Source organism: Pan paniscus, chromosome 6 (genome assembly GCF_029289425.2).
Source record: "Pan paniscus chromosome 6, NHGRI_mPanPan1-v2.0_pri, whole genome shotgun sequence".
In the NCBI taxonomy this organism is placed as follows: Eukaryota; Metazoa; Chordata; class Mammalia; order Primates; family Hominidae; genus Pan; species Pan paniscus.
In genome coordinates, this window is record NC_073255.2 from 93,352,859 (window position 1) to 93,366,567 (window position 13,709).

Consider the following 13,709-nt stretch of genomic DNA (forward strand, 5'->3'; position numbering starts at 1 on the left):
TTGGAGTTTCTTTTCTTTAAAAATGCAGAATATAGGCCCCCAATCTATTTCAGATTGGAGTGTTTCTGCTGAAACAGTCACTGTTAATCTGATGAGTTTCCCTTTGTAGGTGACCTGTCCTTTCTTTCTAGCTGCCTTTAATATATTTTCTTTCATGTCAACCTTGAAGAATCTGAAAACTATGAGTCTTTGGGATGGTCATCTGATATAGTATCTTGCAGGGGTTATTTGCATCTCTTGAATTTGAATGTCGGCTTCTCTTGTGAAGCTGAAAAAGTTTTGGTGAATGATATTCTCAAATATGATTTCCAAGTTGCCTTCTTTCCTCTTTCAGGGATGCCAATGAGTTGAAAATGTGTTCTCTTTATATAACCTCATATTTCTTGAATGTTTTGTTCATTTTTTAATTTTTTCTTTATTTTTGTCTAACTGTATTTTGGAGAACCAGTCTTTGAGCTCTGAGAGCCTTTCCTCAGCTTGGTTGATTCTGCTGTTAATACTTGATATGGTTTGGCTGTGTTCCCACCCAAATCTCATCCTAAATTGTAGTTCCTATAATCTCCATGTATGGTGGGAGTGACCTAGTGGGAAGTAATTGAATCACAGGGCAGTTTCCCCCATGCTATTCTCATGATAGTAGGTTCTCACAAGATCTGATGGTTTTATAAGGGGCTTCTCCCTTGTTTGGTTCTCATTCTTCTCCTTCCTGCCACCATGTGAAGAAGGGCATTTGCTTCCCCTTCCACCATAATTGTAGGTTTCCTGAGGCCTTGCGAACCCTGAAGAACTGTGGTCAATTAAACCTCCTTCCTTTATAATTTACCCAGTCTTGAGCAGTTCTTTATAGCAGCATGAGAATGGACTAATACAGTAAATTGGTACTGGTAGAGTGGGGTGCTGCTACAAGGATACCCGAAAATGTGGAAGTGACTTTGGAAATGGGTAACCGGCAGAGGTTGGAACACTGTGGAGGGCTTGGAAGAAAACAGGAAAATGTGGGAAAGTGTGGAGTTTCCTAGAGACTTGCTGAATGGCTTTGACCAAAATGCTGATAGTGATAGGGACAATAAAGTTCAGGCTGAGGTGGTCTCAGATAGAGATGAGGAACTTGTTGGGAACTGGAGCAAAGGTGACTCTTGTTATGATTTAATAAAGAGACTGGTGGCATTTTGCCCCTTCCCTAGAGATCTTTGGAACTTTGAACTTGAGAGAGATGACTTAAGGTATCTAGCAGAATAAATTTCTAAGTGGCAAAATGTTCAAGAGGGAGCAGGGCATAAAAGATTGGAAAATTTGCAGCCCAATAACTAAATAGGAAAGAAAAACCGTTTTCTGGGGAGAAATTCAAGCTGGTTGCAGAAATTTACACAAGTAATGAGGAGAGAAATATTAATCACCAAGATAATGTGGAAAATATCTCCAGGGCATGTCAGAGACCTTTGTGGCAGCCCCTCCCATGACAGATCCAGAAGTCTAGGAGGAAAAAAATGGCTTTACGGGCCCAGGGTCCCCCCGCTGTGTGCAGCCTAGCAACTTGGTGCCCTGCATTCCAGCTGCTGCAGCCATGGCTAAAAGGGGCCAAGGTATAGCTTGGGCCATGGCTTTAGAGGGTGCAAGCCCCAAGCTTTGGCAGCTTCTACTTGTTGTTGAGCCTTCTGGTACACAGAAGTCAAGAATTGAGATTTGGACCCCAAGACTATGGGAGCCCACCTCTTGCATCAGCATGACCTGAATGTGAGGCATGAAATCAAAGGAGATTATTTTGGGTCTTTAAGATTTAATAACTGCCTTGTTGGATTTCAGACTTGCATGAGGCCTGTAGCCCCTTTGTTTTGGCCACTTTTTCCCATTTGGAACAGGTGTATTTACCCAATGGCTGAACCTCCACTGTATCTAGGAAGTAACTAACTTGCTTTTGATTTTGCAGGCTTTTAGGTGGAAAAGACTTGCCCTTGTCTCAGATGAGACTTTGGACTTCAACTTTCAGGTTAATGCTGGAATGAGCTAAGACTTTTGGAGACTGTTGGAAAGGCATGAAATGTGAGGACATGAGATTTGGGTGTGGTGGAATGATATGGATTGGCTGGGTTCCCACCCAAACCTCATCTTGGATTATAGTTCCCATAATCCCATGTCTGGTGGGAGGGACCTGGTGGGAGGCAACTGAATCATGGGGGAAGTTGTCCCCATGCTGTTCTCGTGACAGTGGTAAGTTCTCGTAACATCTGATGGTTTTATAAGGAGCTTCCCCCTTCACTCAGTTCTCATTCTACTTCCTGCTACCATGTGAAGAAGGACATGTTTACTTCTCCTTCAACCATAATTATAACTTTCCTGAGACCTTGCCAGCCCTGTGGAACTCTGAGGCAATTAAACCTCTTTGCATTATAATATACCCAGTCATAGGCAGTTCTCTGTAGCAGTGTAAGAACAAACTAATACAATAATTGTGATTTTATTATGAAGTTTTTGTAGTGTGTTTTTCAGTTCTATCAGATCCATTTGGTTCTTCCTTATAATAGCCATTTCATCTTTCAGCTCCTGTATTGTTTTGCTGCAATCCTTAGATTCCTTGGATTAGAATAAAATTTTGACTTTCTCCTGAATCTTGATGCTTTTCATTTCTATCCATATCTGAATTCTGTGTCTGTCATTTCAGTACTTTCAGTCTGGTTAAGAACCTTTGCTATGGAACCAGCACAATCAATTGGAGGAAAGGAGATAATCTGGCTTTTTGAATTGCCAGAGTTCTTCTACGGGTCAGGTCCTTTCTCATTTGTGTAGGCTGATATTCCTTTAACTGTGGTATAATTTGAGTATCGACAGTTGACTTCTTTTCTGGATGTTTTCAGAAGGCCAAGACCTTTGTGCAGGGTCTTTATTCATAGCTGAATTCTAATTTTTGTCCTAGGTTTCACAGGTGGGTATATTAGCAAAATGTTTTTGGTGATGAAGTTTGGGCTATGACTCAGTAGATGGTGCTTAAGCATAATGGCCAGTAGGTAGGCTCTTGCTCAGCCATGTGGAACCTCTGTACTTCCTCCCAATTGTATCTGTGCTCCCTCTTAGTGATCTGAAAGTGTCGGCTCCTCCAGAATGCTGGCTGTAGGTCTTAGCTTGGCATGCCCAGGATCCACACTGCCGCCCTGGGGTAAGCTCAGGCTTTATGTTCCCTCCCCAGCTTGGAGGAAGCAAGAGATGGGACCTTGGCAATGGTTGTGGCAGCAGGACTTTCACTTGTTTCTTGGGGCTCCACTGCAGAGATATGCAGAGCCACTACCAGTTGGTACAATCAGCCCTGGGTGGGGCAGCTGTGTTGTGGATTCAAGCCAGGAGTCCCTGCCCAATGACAAGCAGTGGGGACCAGGGGACCTGGGGAGACAGACTGGCCTCTTCTCTTTAGGGCAGCCATGGTTTATTGGAGGTGTGGTTAAAGCACTCATGGTCTTTGTTCCTTTCCCAGTCTGAGGGCAGCAAAGGAAGTACCACTGCAGTTACAGTGGCAGAGGAGTTTTCAGTTGCCTCTTGGAGCTTCACCTCAAAGAAATACAAGGATCCTGCTAACGGGAATGTTCAGCTGGGTGTGGCTGAATATTCATCCAGGGACCCTGCTTGGTGAAAAGCTGGGGGTCAAGGCTCACAGGAAGGGGTGACTATACTCCTATCTGTATGGTGACTGTGGCATGCTGGAAATGTGAGTAAAGCCCTCAAACTCTTTGCTCCTTTCCCAGTCCTGGGGCAGCAAGGGCAGAACCACTGCAGGAGCCATAGCGGAGAGAGGCTGTTGGTTTCTTCTGAGAGCTCCATCCCTGGGAAACCCAGAGCAACTACCAGTAAGAATGCTTAGCCTGGGGTGGGGCAGCTGTTCTGTGGTCCTGAGCCAGGGGCCCTGCCTGGTGAAGAGTTGGGGGTGAGGACTCACAGGGAAGAAAGACTGAGCTCCTTTTCATAGGGTGGCTGTGGCATGCTGGAGGTGCCGGCATATCAACCAGGCCCTTTGTTCCTTCCCCAGCCTGAAGGCAGTAAGGGCAGTACTACTGCAGCTGCAATGACAGAGGGGCTGTGGATGTCTCTGTGATTTTTTTCTTCAGAGAAACGCAGAGCTGCCACTGACTGAAGTATTCAGGTGCGGGCAGTGTAGTTATGCTGCAGGCACACCTCAAAAAGCCCCCTGCCCAGTGAGGAGTAGTAGGGCCAGGGACCCATGCAGAAAACCATCTGACTGTTGGTAAGGCAGCTGTGCTGTGCTGGGGGCCCATGATAGTCCCTAATCCCTGCACTACCCTCCCAATCCTGAGAGCAACAGGAATGAGGACTGTGGAGCTGCAAAATTTGCAGGCCTGCCTGTTACCCCTGGGAGCTCTGTTCCAAGAAAACGCAGAGCTGCAACAGGCCGAAAGCCCAGATTGGGTGTTTCTGAGATCCTAGGTCAGGAGGCCTTGCCCTGTGAGGAGTAGCAGGGGTGGGGACCCTCATGGAAAACAGTCTGGCCACTTTTCTGTAAGGCAGCTCTGCTATGCTGGGGGTCTTCATTAGTCCACAGTCAAGGTGCTCTCTCCCATGGGTGGAGGGGTCCTAGGGTATTTCCTGTGCCCAGGATTGCAAAGGGGTCCATGGCAGAAGTGTGGTCCCCAGGGACCCTCACTCACTGACCATTTTCCCGAGGTGGGGGCCTCCCCTGGCTCTGTACCACTCCGGGTGGGCAATTGTCATATCTCACGCTTCTCCATTCTCCATGGGTTGTGTTGTTTTCTTCATGAATTCCGAAGTTTACTCTTGGATGATCTAGTTGAAGAGCTAGTGTTTACTGATCACACTGTCTTCTCTCCTTGAAATTGGTGCATATTAGCTGCTTCTAGTCAGCCCTCTTGCCCAGAATCCCCAAAAAGAAAATTGTTAGTTCAGGGATTGTAGCTTTTTTTTGTTTTAACATGAGATATGTGATTATAATAAACTTCAAGTATTCAGGACCATTTTATGGATAAAAGGAGAATCTAACTTTTAAAAGTTGGGAAAATGATTTAATATTGGAAACTCAAGAGTTACAAATTCTTACAGTTATTTCAAAACTAAAGGTTTCTTTAGAGCTCCAAATTTAGAGCTATAAATCCTATATCCGTAATCAAATCCAGTACTGATAACAATGAACAATTGCTGAAGAGTAATATTCTCTCTCTCTTTACCAATGTAAGCCTTAGCATTGGTACTTTCTTGTATTATCTTTTTGCATGCCATTATGATCAGAAAAAATAAAAAGCTACCCAGAAAGGGCAGCCACATTCTAAATGATAGCTTTTACCTCCCTGAGGAGCTGCTAGTACCTACCTGATTAGAATTCATTTGTAAACAACAGAGGCCTTTTAAATCTAAATTACATTTCCTAATGAATTGTTTCTGTTTATTCAGTTTACATTAAGAAACTCTTCATTCATTGAGCAAATACCTACTGAAACCTATATTATGCCAGGCATTCTGATAAATACTAGGTATGTATCAATAAATAAAAATTACTCCATTTTCAGAAATATTTTGAATAACTCCTATGTATTAAGCAGGAATTTTTTAAATATACTAAAAACAGACAAAAATCCTGATCCTCATAGGGCTGCAGTCTGATGGAGGAAAGGGGAAATCATGCAAACAAATACGTATATCTCTAAAATCTCTAAAATAATGTCAATAAAGGATTAGAATTATAAGGAGAAATAAAGCAGAGAGAAATGGAGAAATCCTGGGTGTGATGTTTAAGTCACAGTGGTCAGGACACACAGTGGTTTAAGTCATCTCTGGAAGTGATTTTGGGGACACAGATTTGAATAAAAGAGAGATTGAACTATAGAATATTTATGGGAAGAGAGCCAGGTGCAGTGGTTCACCCCTGTAATCCCAGCACTTTGGGAGGCCTAGACGGGCAGATCACGGGGTCAAGAGATCAAGACCATCCTGGCCAACATGGTAAAACCCTGTCTTTACTAAAGTTACAAAAATTAGCTTGGTTTGGTGGCACATGCCTGTAGTCTCAGCTACTTGGGAGGCTGAGGCAGGAGAATCGCTTGAATCCGGGAGGTGGAGGTTGCAGTGAGCTGAGATCACACCACTACACTCCAGCCTGGGTGGTGACAGAGCAAGACTCCATAAAAAAAAAAAAAAAAAAAAAGAATATTTGTGGAAAGAAATTCATGAGAAGGTTGAGAAAACTGTGCCCGGCAGAAAGGAACTATTGCAAAGCCCTTGAGGTAGGAAAGTGCTTGACTTATTCAAACAGAAGCTAGAAAGCTAGTGGAGTGAGCAACAGGAAGAAGGGAAGGAAGTGAGATTGAGGAGGAGGATGCAATGCTAGATTACATAGAACAATATTGTTTAGAGTTTAAAAATATGAACTTTGTTCTGTGTGTAATGAGAAGCCAATAAAAGTTTTGAACATGAAAATGACTACTGTGGTTAGTTTGCAGATGATGGAATACAATGTGTAATAATGTAAACAGGAAGACCAATTAGAGAACTATTGCAAGGGCTAAAGTTAAATTAGAAACAAAAAACAATGATGACTGGGCAAGGATATCAGACGATGCTAGATGGTAAATTTAGGATGCTAAATTTCAGATTTACTGGGTTTTAACAAAGTTTAAAGTTATTCAAATTTTTAGTGTGAGCAACAGTGAGAAATAGTATTTTCATTTCCTAAGATGAGAAAGAATAGAAGGACATGTTTGATGGGAGGGTCGGCAGGAATCAGAAAAAAGGCTTTGTTTTGGATTTCTTTAGTTAGAAATATAGATTTTGCAGTTGAACATATGAATTTGGAATTCAGGAAACAAATTGGCATCAATAATATAATGTTTGGAAACTTTAATGTTGAGGTGATGTTTAAAGACTTAGGACCCGATAAGATTATTACTGAGGGAGTATGCAAAAGAAGAAATCTGAAGACTCAGCTAGGATGCTTCAACTTTCAGAAGTTCAGAAGAAGGTATAATCGAATAATCAGTGTTACAGGCTGAATGTTGTCCTCCCAAAATATATGTTGAAATCTGAAGCTTCAGTACCTGTGCATGTGATCTTCTTTAGAAATAAGATCTTTTAAATGTAATCAAATTCAAAGGAGGTCATTAGACTAGGGATCCAATATGACTGGTGACCTTATAAGAAGAAGGGATAGAAACACACAGAAGAGAATGCCATGTGAAGACATGGATGCATGAGGTGAGAATGACATGATATTGGAGGCAGAGATTGAAGTGCTGCTGCTACAAGTAGAGGAATGACAAAGATTGCTGGCAAACCACCAGAAGCCAGGAAGAGACAAGAAAGAATTCTTCCTTTATGAGTTTCAGAGGGGAGCATAGTCCTGTCAACATGTTGATTTTGGACTTCAATTCTCCAGAACAGGGAGAAAATAAATTTCTGTTTATTGTAAACTCCCCATTTGTGGCACTTAAAAAAGGCCACCCTAGAAAACCTAAGTCAGCAAGGGAGGAGAGAAATAAGTAACTATGTGGGAATTGACAGTAGTAGATAAAATAAGACGAGGATTGAGAATTGACCTTTGAAGATCACACGTGAACAAAACAGTAGGAGCATCTATGATGACTGCGGATGGAAAGTTGTGGGGTTGCAGATTCGAGAGATAAAGGGATTTTCACTTCCTGCCAAGAGGGAGTAACAGAGACTGGACTTACTCTCCCACATGAAGCAACTAAAAAAGTGGACAAAATATTTAAAATAAAAGTTCTCAATACATTGACCATTAAAAAATGAAAGACAATGATCCATTGACAAAAAGCATGAGCCTTTTGATTGCTCTATTTACTGCCTGGAGAAAGCTTCCAGGTCATAGCACAAGGAGGACCTGGGTGTTTTCTAACACCAACAACCAATTTTCCAATTCTCTGATTTTTTACACCAACCAGAGGTCCTACAATTAAATTCCATTATGACACTAACTACCGAGAGTTTGCATGAGACTCTATAGGTTTGAAAGCTCAGTCCCACAAGACTGACCACACTTCAGACTCCAGTTGCTAATGGGGTGCCTAGACTACCTACCTTTATGCTTGGCCAACTACAAAGTAAGGGGTTCCCAGGACATCCCCCCATGGTTAAGAATTTGCTGTAGCAATTTACAGACACTGGAAACAGCTTTACAGACTATTAAAAGATAAAATTTGGCAAATTAAAATCTTAATGAATTTATTTGAGCATGCAGCAATATATGGATTGGCCAGCACCAGAAAACAAGCAGTTAGTGCTCCATTAAGGGGGCATGAGGCAAACACTTTTATAGGGGACGCATGGAAACATGACAAAGAAAATATTTGACTAGTTAAAGTGGAAGTCCTTAGAGGTTGATTGGCAGTAGCTGATTAGCTAAGCTTAAGTTTCATGTTACTGTTGACACTGAGTTGGGTTTTTGTTTGCTTCTGTAAGAACCCAAGGTGCTAGTTGTCTCAGCCTATTGGTCTCCCGATTAATTATTTTAATGTTACTATTGCCAGTTTATTATAAAGCTCAGGAACAGCCAAATGGAAGAGACGCAAAGGTCAAAGTATGGATGAAAGGGTGCAGAGCTTCCATGACCTCTCCAGTTGCACCACCCTTCCAGCATTTCAATGTGTTCACCAACCTGGAAGCTCTCAAACCCCATGGGTTAGGGTTTTTTATGGAGACTCCATCACATAGGCATGGTTTGTTAAATCAGTGGTCACTTGTGAGTGAAATCAATCTCCAACCCCTCTTCTCTCCCTGGAGGTTAAGGGACTGAAAGTTCCAACCTTCTAATGAGAAGGCTGGTTCTTCTGACAACCAACCCCCACCCTGAAGCTATCTCACGGCCATAAGAGGGTCACCTCATTAGCATAAATTCAAATGTGGTTGAAAGAAGTTTGTTATTATTAACAAGACACTCCTATCACTCAGGAAATTACAAGGCTTTTAGGCTCTGCTTTGTACCAGAAATGGAACAAACAGTAAATATGCATTTATTCTTATACCACAGAATGGGAACACAAGTGGAACACAGAACTTTGAGTTGAGGAGCTGGAATTGCAGGGAGATCAAGGTGGCTGGCATGTATACAGCACAGTACTGAAGTAGAGAGAGCTATACAAAGAAATAACCCCAGAAATCTCCAGAGTCCCCCTTGTACATACAGCTGAGTACTGCTCAGTGCATGTGAGAAAACTACTTGAGTTTGGGAAAAGAACCACCTGAAAGGGTATGAGGGAAAAGTCTTCAGTGCTCACAAAGGGATAGGAATAGTGTTGTTCTCAACAGCCAGAATGGAAAACCTCATGATTCACAGGACATCAGGTAGATTGCTCAGAAGGTTTATGTTTAAACAGAGGGGTGAACTTAGTCCTAAATGAAATGCTACTATCTTCTCATGCAACAAAGTTTATAATAAGACTCATATAACTTAACTATATCTCAAGAGGAAGCTCAAGAATATTTATAGAAATAAAAAAAAACCAGCACCAACAAAGTAATATTCACACAAATTTTGCATTCTCCACAAAATTACCATAAATGCCAAAATACAGAAAACTACAATCCATAATAATGAAAGGAAGTAGGAATAACAAGGAACCATGAGGAAATTTTCATGGGTGAGTTTGGTTCATAACTGTAGTAACGGTTAAGTGGGTGCATGCACAGATCAAAACTTAACAATGATGTGTATATATTATATGTCAATTATGCTGCAATAAAGCTGATTGAAAAAAAATGAGACTGGAAGGTGAAGAAGTGGAAAGAGCAACTCTGGAGACTTTTCTTTAAAAGAAAAGTTAATAGAAGAATGACGTAGTGGTTGGAAGAAGAGATAGGATAAACAAATTTTCATGTTTTTTTCTGTTTTGAGGAAATAAATAGTATTTAAAAGTAGAATTTGTAGTAGATAGTAACTAAGTGGACACAAAAGATAGGATGAAATGGATTACTGGAACACATATAGTATAGCATCAGAAATAGAGAAACCTGGGTTGCAATCACTGCCGTGGCACTTCATTGTTGTGATCCCATGCAAACCACTTATACCAAATGGCCCTCAATTTCTTCATTTGTAAACTGAAGATAATAGCAATATGTACTTGCATTGTATTTACAATTTTAAAAATCATAAATACGTAATAGAATCCAGCAGCAAGCATAAAACATAATTAACATTTTGCCTTTGCTTTCTCTGCTCTGTGTAGATAATAAAATGATACACTTTGCAGTGTTTTAGGAAGCTTGTCTGATGTAAACACAGAATAACAGTTTACCAATTTTGTAATATTTTTATTCCTTCCAGTCTGTTTTACTTTGCTAATTGCATACGGATCAACTGTCTTAGAAAAGTACTTTTATGATACTTACTATTTTGGGGAAAGTTAGAGAATAAAATAATATTTTTTGATCCTTCAGAAGAACATATAGAATAATGTATTAACTCCATTTAAGATTCTGTCTCCAGCCTCACCCAAGCCGCTTTTTACCTTCGACCATATATTTTATTCCTCTGTGTAACTCAGTGTCTCCTAAACCCAAACATACTCAGGTCTCTGTACATTGAAATATTGCAGCCCTTTATTTCTCCTGGGACACATTCTTTTCTCTCCACTCCCTCCACTCCTTCCATGCTGTTCTCACCTATGGCCAACACTCAACTCACTTTTATGGAGTTTATCAAACTACCAATTCTTCCAAGTGTTTCCCATTTTATGAAATATTTCCCAAAAGACAGCCTCTCCTAGCACCGTTGCCTGACATACCAAGCTCTCCACTACAACTCTTTTTCCACACTAGTGACACACACACACAAAATCTGTATTTTATTGGCCTCACCAGCCAAACTCATGTGCCATATTTATAAAATAAACAAAATATCAAAATTCTGATGCCTGCTGCTCCTTTTCTCCTTTTAATATCTTGGAGTTTTGTCCTTTCTAAGGATCTCCTACTTGAGACCACGGAAAGCAGCACTGTTAGTAATAGAATTCTGATGTTGATGCCAAGACATTAACCATGTTTCCAACAGGACACTGACAAGGCCAACAGAAACAAAGTGTATTTCTAACAGGATGTGGCCAAGATCACACTGAAGCTACTTCTGTGTTACTGCTGCTTTCTTGCGTAGCTGATCTGGCCTCCTGAACAAAGATTACTGAAATGTCCGGTAACTAAACTGCCCCCTCTTCTTGACAGTGTATCCAGATCGGCTTCCACATCCCTAAGCCCTTCTTCAATAATTCAGCACAAGCAGAAACTCTGTTAAAGCCTGCCACTCCTCTCACCAAGAGGCTCTACGCTTATCTTCCATTGTGTTTCCTTTACTGCAACAAGATTAAAGACCCTATCTTTTTTTTTTCTTTCCTGTATATAAGTGGTTGGTGGATTTTAACACACCAGTTATTCCTCCTGTGAATGCCTCAGAGATGGTGGAAACTGAGGCTGATGGGGGAACAACTTTAGCTAGGGAAGGAGGGTATTGGTTCTCACATTTGACCCACACTCCTCCTGCCCGGGGTTGTTCCTCTCTGCCTCCCTTCCCTACACTGCTGCTGTCCTCTTTTTGACATTTCTATTTATTTATTTTTCTGCCCTCTCAGATCAGCAGGAGAGCACCTAGGTCTCAGCCAGCTCTCTATGGCAGGCTTCTGCAGCAGCACTTGTGAAGTGCTAGTGATTCACTTCCTTCTCTATTGCTCACCCTTCTCTTTCTTGGCAGGCAGTCCAGGGAGTGGAGGAGGGTGGAGTATAGCAGGGAAAGCCAGGCACTGCCTCACATTTTCACTGAAAGCACTGCTCCCTCTTATTGGCAGGCCAAGTTTTTTAGTCTGAGCCATCAGACTAGATTTTGCCTTCACTTGCAGTGATCTCCCTCAGTGGCCCTCTTGCCCTTCCATCCAATCTGGCCCCTGTGTGGAATACCAAAACAGCAGTTATATTTGTGCATGTGGGAAAGTTAACTTACCAAATTCTTTTTCTGCCCTTTGGCAAATTAAAGGATGTAACTGGGAATATCTTACAAGGCACAAACATGCTAGGATGGCTAGGAAAGTTCTGGCTTATTCTGTTAGGATGCTTGTCTGCTCAGCACACACAGAAAACCTTTGAAGTTTATAGGACTAAACCTCTTGCTAAAGCCAACTGGAGTTTTATGATTGCTTATGTAATCCAAACACTACTCTTTAAAAATATAGCAGTTGATTTTATATTAATATTGATTTTGTGTTTAGCTGCCTCCCGCTGTGAGATTGTGAGTGGCCTGCCAGGAGGAATTGGTCTTAGGGGAGTAGCCCCTATCACGTCTCTGGGTGAGTAGCCCTAGCACAGCAGTCAGCATGGAATGGATTCTTATTGGAACTATCCATGAAGCGTTTATAAAGATGCACAAATGCTAGGACATTCAGCAAATCTCCTAATTGGTGTATTGCTTATACCAGGCAATTAAAATATTATTTCATATTGCATGTTTAAAGAAGCTAATACTGGTTAAATTCTTAGTAATCAAATTGGACAAATTAATAAAGTGGGTCTCTTGCTATGATTTGATTTTGGTTGTACAATGTCTTCAAAGATGAGCCCATTTCCCTACAAAAGATAGTTCCCCACAAAAGAAGTCGAATTCTGTCCAGCAGACATTCACATATCCTAAGTGATTTGTGTGGAACATTGACAATAGTAACAATTTATACCTCTGGCCTCCTAAGTAGCACCAATAATTTTAGGGAGTTGATCTTAACTATTTCAGAGCTCAAATATGCTTGTTCAATAAATTAAAAACTACATTTGGTGGACCTCAAAGCACTAAATTATAAAACTGATACAATATTTTGCCAACACAACATTATGCTTGTTATAATGCCATGTCACAATCCATGTGATATTTTGTGGACAGACACCGTAGTTCTTTATGTATATTAATACTCACTGCAATCTTTGCAATGGGTATTATTATCTGCATTGAAAGATGAGGAAACTAAGGCACAGAAAAATCAAATGATTTTTCTCATGTCAGATGGCTGGTAAATTTAGCAGTTTGGCTCCAGTAAGCACATATTTCAAAACAACCCTGTCACAACTCTTTCTATGCTCTACACAAGATTTCTATGAAATAATGTGAAGAAGTTCCTAGCAGTGAGACCATAACAGAGGATCTACCCTAAAATAAAAAAAAGGGGAAAGAAGGTTGTCCTAGATATTCTCAATGATTGTTGCATTTTTAGAGTACAACTTGTATCAGTTTAGCAACATTGAACCTATTTTAGCTTCCTTGCAAGCTACTGATTTTTTTCCTCATTATAAAACCTTCAACTATGTAAAGATTTTTCTCAATTCTTGCAGAAAACTAGGATGAATAAAGCAATGAATATGGTACCCTTTTAAATAACACACCACATTAGGTAGGAATTTTAACTTTTTTCTCGCTGTTGTTGTTTTTGGAAGATTTATAGCAATTAAATAACATGGTCTCCGGTAGTTCTGGGACTGTATTAACCATGGAATCATTTTATTTGTACATTAATGAAATTTAGGACTATCATGAAATTTATAAAAAATGACATCTAACATATTCTTAGTTGTAAAACCTACATTCACAAGAATCCAAAGTCCTTGTAAAAAATAACCATCTTCCACTAAACATATAAATCACCCCTTCAAAGAGTATCTGTATCCTTGATCTTTCATGAAATTGTGAGTTTCACAACTTTGGGGAAGAATGAAGT